Below are 7,065 nucleotides of genomic sequence, written 5' to 3' on the forward strand. Positions count from 1 at the left end.
CTATATTAATCAAATCTTTTGGATTGTAAGAAACTCAACAAAAATTAACTTAATTAAAAAAAAAAAAGGACAAATAGAGATGAAAAGATATTGACTCATGTAACTGAGAAGTCCAAGAAGAGTTAGAACCAGGGACTTAAAGAATATTACTTAGATTTGTTTGTGGGCTTAAATCTCAGGCAGTCTCTTTCTATGTAAACAAAATGAAGGATTCTGGTGGCCTCCAAGTTGTATTCTATCTCATAGTCCAAAGGGAGTTGAGATCCTCTCTATTATTTTTTAAAAGACTGTGATTAGCTTAGGGCACATGCCTGCTGCTGTACTAATCACCACATCCCAAGGAACACAGAACTCCTGGCTAAATAGTCTTACACATATCTTTAGGAGTTGGTGGAGCATCATAACTGACAGTCTCACCAGGAACACATGGAAAGAGAAGATGGTTCCTTGAAAGGAAAAGCGTAGATAAAAAGATAGTGTTCATCACTTCATAAATTGCCTTATCTATGAGAAAAATGGGCTTGCAAGGGAGGATGTATATCAAGTAGGCAGTAAATGTTACCATTCTTTCTTTCTCTCCCGTTCTCCTCTCTGCTCTCCTTTCTTTCCTCCAACTACTCATCAAACTTTTCTCTTGCATTATTTGAGTCAAACCGCATTTTACTTTGAAATATTTAATTCTGCATTTCTCTGTGGCAAAGCTTTGATAAGTGAAATCCTGGCTGAAACATTATGGTGATTCTAGTTATGAAGTTAGGTGGCGTGGTGAATTTCTGTGGTGTGTTATCTTTGTATTGTGCAAACAGGAATTTATTCGTAGAAGCCAAGTTTAATAAATACAATTCCTTTTCCTAGAAGCTGTAGCGTTAACATTTGAAAATATTCTTGATTTAACCCTGCATCAAGGTGTCAGAACATTAAAAGAATTTGTTTCCTTTAAAATATTTAGAGATTATTGAGTCTAAGACAAAAATAAGCAAAGTGGAAGGAGAGATTTCTGTTCTGTTCTTTACTATTCTAACAGCATGCTGTCTGGATTGAGCTAGGAGCCTTAAATATTATCTCTAACAGGTAGAGCACTAATTGAGAACTCTTCAAATTTAGCAGTAAATTTTTCATTGCAATTTTCATTTCATTTTCAATTTTAAATCTCTAGAATGTGAGAATATGTGATAATATTATTAAAATCTCTTGCGTGTAATATCCTTTTCAAAACAGAGGATCATAATGTTTTACAAACATTAGCTTGTTAACTTTCACAGAAGCGCTTTAAATTTTTTTCTTGTTTTCTTTTCCCCCATTTTCAATGAAGTCTACATTTCTCCTCAAATTTGAAGTGCATTGTTTCCATTGTTTGTCAATATTTTCTAAATGCAATACCCCTAAAATAAGCCTTTTAATAAAATAAGGTGTTAGATGTAGAATTACTTCTTCTCTTAGATGTAGGCATGTTTTTGGTATTTTGAATTGTCAGTAAGGTTTTTATTTCTAGATATCTAAAAAAAATAGTGAGAGCTGATAAGCAGAATTCTTATTATAGATTTAAGTGTGTAGTTAGATGGAATTAGGGTTGATAGGGGAACAAATGTGTTTGTAGAAAACCAGGTGAGCATGTTGATGTCTTCCTTTGCACTTCTTAACAAGGCAAATTCTGGCAGCCACAGGAAGGGCTTCAAAATGGAGCTTATACCAGTAAGAATGACAGATTACATATTTTATTTTTATTTGCAAATTCTTTCCCATTGTCTTGGTTCAGCTAAGGAACCAAAAAAGAAAAGAATCACCTCACTTTCTTTGATGGGCAATATTCTCAAAACCATAACAGTCAAGGCTTCTGCAGCTAAAACAGCCCCAGGACAAGGTTATGAAGTATAATATTTTAATATAGGGATATTATCAATCTAAAAATGTAGCACAAAAATAAATTAAATATTCTGATATTTTAAAAAGATATGATATAGGCAATGATAAAAACGATTTAGATAAAATTAGGAATGGACTTGACTTGAAGACAGGAGATGGGTAGATGTGGCTACCATCTCTTTAACCTTGAGCAAATTCAGGCATATACTTGAGGTTCTTTATCTACAAAATAAGTGGCTGGTTGCCATAATCTAAGAATCTATTTTGGCTCCAACATGAACTGGAAAGTACTGTTTGTAAGTGGTTTAGTTTATCCTCTGCTACCTCATTTGTAAAATAGAAGCAATGATTACCTTGGGTGTCTTACATAATATTATGTAATTAAATGAGGTTATGCATATGAAACCCTTTATAAAATAGAAATCCATTCAACTGTAAGTCATCATTATTATTAAAGATGAGTAAAACAGGTAATTATTTAGAGGAGTAGGATATTAGTCTTAGAAAGTCTAAGAAATCTATCACTGGGGGTGGTCATCATTTGGAAATTCATCAGATAAAGAATTAGCAACATTTCATCATTATTGCTATACCCGCTCACTCTTCAAATTATCCTCAGTATTTTATAACTTCCTCTTTACTGTTCATTCCTTCACTTTTTCTCCAGTTATCTGATGAATATTCATCCATTCATTTTTTAAAGCCAATACATATTGAGCCCTCATGATGTGCCAAGTGGTACACCCTTTTATATATTTTGTATCAGTATAAAGCTTTATGTGTGATTACTTATTTTCTGCATGGTGCTCTACCACATTCACATATTCAAATTTTCATTGTTTCTTCTAATTTTTGACAATTAGTGCTTTTGTGCTTAAGCTATTCTGAGGCTACCTGCCTCTTTTATCCTTTCATGAGCTTTTCCTTAACTTCTTTTTGACTTTATTTTAATTCCTTAAATCTCTTTTTTTCGTAACCCACTATGTGGATCAAAAAACATTTACTGAGCATCTACTCAAAAGCTGGAACTGTGCTGAAGGCTGAGATGAGACTCCTTAGAGAGCTTACCCTGTAGTCATAAAGATGAGAAGACAATTCTAATTTATAGAAAAACATAATCAGTCTTTGAGAAAGGTATACTTTAAGTGCAGTGGAAGCACAGTGGGGAATCGAGTCAATCAGATAGGCAGATGAAGAGAAGGTCCCTGAAAGCAAACATATATGAGCTAAGGTTTGAAGGATTACTAGTATTTGGCTAAATAAATATGATAGTAAAGGTATTCTGGGAATAGCAGGTGAAGGTAAAGAAGGGTATTACTCCTTTGAAGTAACTGCAGGTAGTTTGGTATAGTAGCTGGGGAGAAAAACGTTTCTTGAGAAAAATGGGATTCAACTTTCTGGGTGCAAAAACAGCTGACTTCTTGCTGTGTCTTCATATGGTCTTTTCTCTGGGCTCTGCACTTGTGATGTCTCTTCGTCTTATTATAAGGATACCAGTTCTACCAGATTAGGGCCCCATTTTATAACTTAATTTAAACTTAATCACCTCTTTTTAGACCCTTTCTTCAAATATAATCACACAACGGGTAAGGGCTTCAATATGTGAATTGTAGGGCACAATTCAGTTATTAACACAGAGGATGAAATTAATAGCTCAAAATAAATTGAAATTATATAGTTATTTCCCTGTCCATTAGAAATTTATATGCATAAGTGTCTGCTCTGCCACATTCAAAAGAAAAGAAAATTCCAAAGGCAAACTTTATATTGGAAAATCTTTTGTATCAAACTGAGGTCCCAATATCAACTGCAGGCTCTTATCTAACTATTGAGAAGACTTACAGCCATACATGTGAGGGAAAAAAGTTGTGAAACTTCTTTTGCCAAACTCCTTTACTTTATGAGTTGTTTCTTATTTCAGTAAATGTTTCTGCCATCGCTAAGAAAGATATTTTCTAGTTTATGACACTCACAAGAGTAGATTTATTCTAATCAGTGTTAAGGCATGAGAAGCACCACATGGTAAACCACAGTAAAACTATCAAGCTATCCAACAAAGGCAGACAAAGAGAGTACCACCTCAAACATCTGCATACACTATGAGCTCAAGTTCACACCTTTTTGTAATTTTTATAATTCACAAAGCACTTTTGCAGATATTATTATTTGAAGTTTAAATTATTCCTGAAATAGAGAAAAATATCCCCACTTTACAGAGAATAAAGAACTTTCCTAATTAGTGGAGGACAAATTCAAAGCCTGTTTTGCTAATTACTACTAACCCCAATACTTCTTAGAATTCACTTATGAATATTTACTGATGCCTTTTCATTTAGAATCTTGTTTTTCTGTCAAATTCTTTAAACTTCCTACAAAACTCTTTAAAAAAGCAATAAAAAAATACCAGAGTTTTAAAATTATAATTATTCCAAAAATAACCTCTTTTCAAGAAAAGAGGATTAACGAGATTGAGAGCCAGAATTCAGCCAATCTTTGAGAGGCTTAATATTCTCTGCCATAGTAATCTTTATAAAAGTTCAACTTTATCAAAATTATCGTCTTAAAATACTCCCATGTTTATACTATATCTATATCTAGCATAAAATTAATTCTTACTAGAATGCTAAACACAATATGATATTTTTCTACCTCTCAAGCTCTGCCATTTTTGTGCTCAGCCTTGATATTTTTCTTCAAAGTCAACATACTTTTTCGTATGCAATATCTATTCATCCTTCAGGAATCAATTCCAGTATCACCATCAATTGAGAAGGTTATCCATAGGTTCCACAAGAATAATTAGTGTTTTTCTCCCTACCCATTTAACAATTATTAATTAATTATTATTTTTTACTTTTCTCTCCCTCACCATGTGGATAGGCCCAAGAGGCCAGATATTCCATTCCACACATTTTTATATTTCAGCACCTTATTGTAGGTACTTAACTTTTGTTAAACAAATAAATGAATGAACTAACACAACGATGCAGGTTGGGTACATAGAGGCAACGTATTGTCATGATGTAAAAGACAGGCTTTAGAATCACATCTAGATTTGATTTCTACTTTTGACACTGATTAGCTAATGTTAACCATGAAAAAATTTTCTTATCTTTCTCAATTTCAACATCTGTATAATAGGGATACGTTAGGGATCCTAAGAGGATTAGCACAGGGCCTAACATATTGAGTATTTAAAATAAGTTAGGCACCATTTTAATTTTAATTAAAATATATATATTTTATTGAGAGAATAGCTAATAGTGTACAGTTGGTATATAGCAACTCTATAGAAGGATGAACCAAAAACATTCCTTAAGAACTAGATAAGTAAGTTTCACACAGTGTGCCATATTACAACCCTATGGGAAAGTCCTATCACAGCTGACAACTCAGGATTTATGATGAATGAGGTGGCAGTAGAAAGACCTGAAGTGAAGCCAAGCAGCAAATGGAGCTGATTTTGTTAAAAAAAGAAAAAAGTGCTATTAATCAGCTCTAATTCAAATCAAAGAATGATCTGTTTGAGACAGCACTGTAGTTACTGGCCACCTAATGAGCTTTGTATACAAATGCCCACAAAGCCAGTGACTACAGCTAGTTTAATTATTTTTAATATAAGGTATACAAAATATTTATCGAATTGAATTCTCCCTAGTATTAATTGACCTCCACCCCTCCATCAATGATAAATTTATTAAGTCCTACCTAAAAGGGCTATGTGGAGTATTGTGCCCTTGATTAGAGCATGAGATATGCTTATGAAGACAATTAAGCACCTCTGAAAATATATGAAGGAATTCCATTGTGTTTGTGTTTTCTCACTTCCTTTTTTACAAAATTAAAATTGTTGCTATCACTGCTAAACAGTGTATTTTATATTGTTTGATTCTCAGTTTTGTAAATACAAGAAAACTTAAATGCTATTTGTAATAATTCATCATATAATTGTAGCTAGGCTGGTTTTTATAAACTTGGGCATTTTATTCTTTTAAAAAAGTATTTGCTAACAAATTAATACCATAAACCAAATATCAGGTTGGAAATGGACATATTTAAGAGACTATTCACTAAAGGAAATTTAAAACTTCACTTGTACATGATGTATGGTGAGGGCCAAACAATCACATCACCTTTTACTCAACATCAGTCTTTGATGACTCTCTGTTCTAGTTGGAGATACTATTAGGCAAAACACATTAAGTTAATGTCCCACCTTACTGGGAAAAAAGAATACAATTTTATACCCAAAACACATGAAATAACTTTTGTACATTTACAGGTTATCAGAAAAAAATTCCAAAATTAAAAGAAATACTTTTATATTATTTATAGCAAACTGTGCAAAACATTTTTTTTTTTTTTACAGCACCAAAAGAATCGCTTTATTGGAAGGATGAGTAAAGTAATAGTATACTTCTAGATGTGGAAGCAGGCTCGAGCAAGAGAAGGGTGGCTCGAGGGCCAACAATTAATTTTTTGACTTGCTTTAAATAATTCCCAACCTTCTGAAACTGTAAAAAAAATGGATGTTTAGCAATTATTGGAGTTAAGATGTTTTCGTGCCCTCCCCATCAGGGAAAGGGTCTTGGAAGGGTGAGTAAAGTAATACTATACTTCTAGATGTGGAAGCAGGCTCAAGCAAGAGAAGGGGGGCTCAAGGGCCAACAATTAATTTTTTGACTTGCTTTAAATAATTCCCAACCTTCTGAAACTGTAAAAAAAATGGATGTTTAGCAATTATTGGAGTTAAGATGTTTTCGTGCCCTCCCCATCAGGGAAAGGGTCCCTAGCTGCAATCTCATATGCAATCATTTTCTACGCAGGTAGACTGCTCCTGACCTGAGGTAGCTCTGTCATGCAGTACCCAGCCTGGCCTGGGGCTCACTTTCCCAAAGACCAGTTGAGTATTGAAGAATTTAGCTTAGTTTCCCAAAGGCTAGGATGAGGCTTGGGCCATGGGGTTCACTTCACCTACATGTCCTCCCCTTTCCTCATCTAAGGACATAGCTTCCCAACTGTTTCTCATGTGTATACCTGTGCGCGTGTGTGGCTAGTGGATGGCAAAGCCCCTCTGTTAACTTCTTTGGTGCCCTAAGACCAAAACAATTCTTACCTGCTGACTGCATTTCTCCTCAGGGCAAAAATTCTTACACAGACTGGCTAGAGGCCTGTGCTTGAAATTTGGATTGGGGCAGGGGG

This window comes from Pteropus alecto, unplaced genomic scaffold (assembly GCF_000325575.1).
Source record: "Pteropus alecto unplaced genomic scaffold, ASM32557v1 scaffold196, whole genome shotgun sequence".
NCBI classification, from domain to species: Eukaryota; Metazoa; Chordata; class Mammalia; order Chiroptera; family Pteropodidae; genus Pteropus; species Pteropus alecto.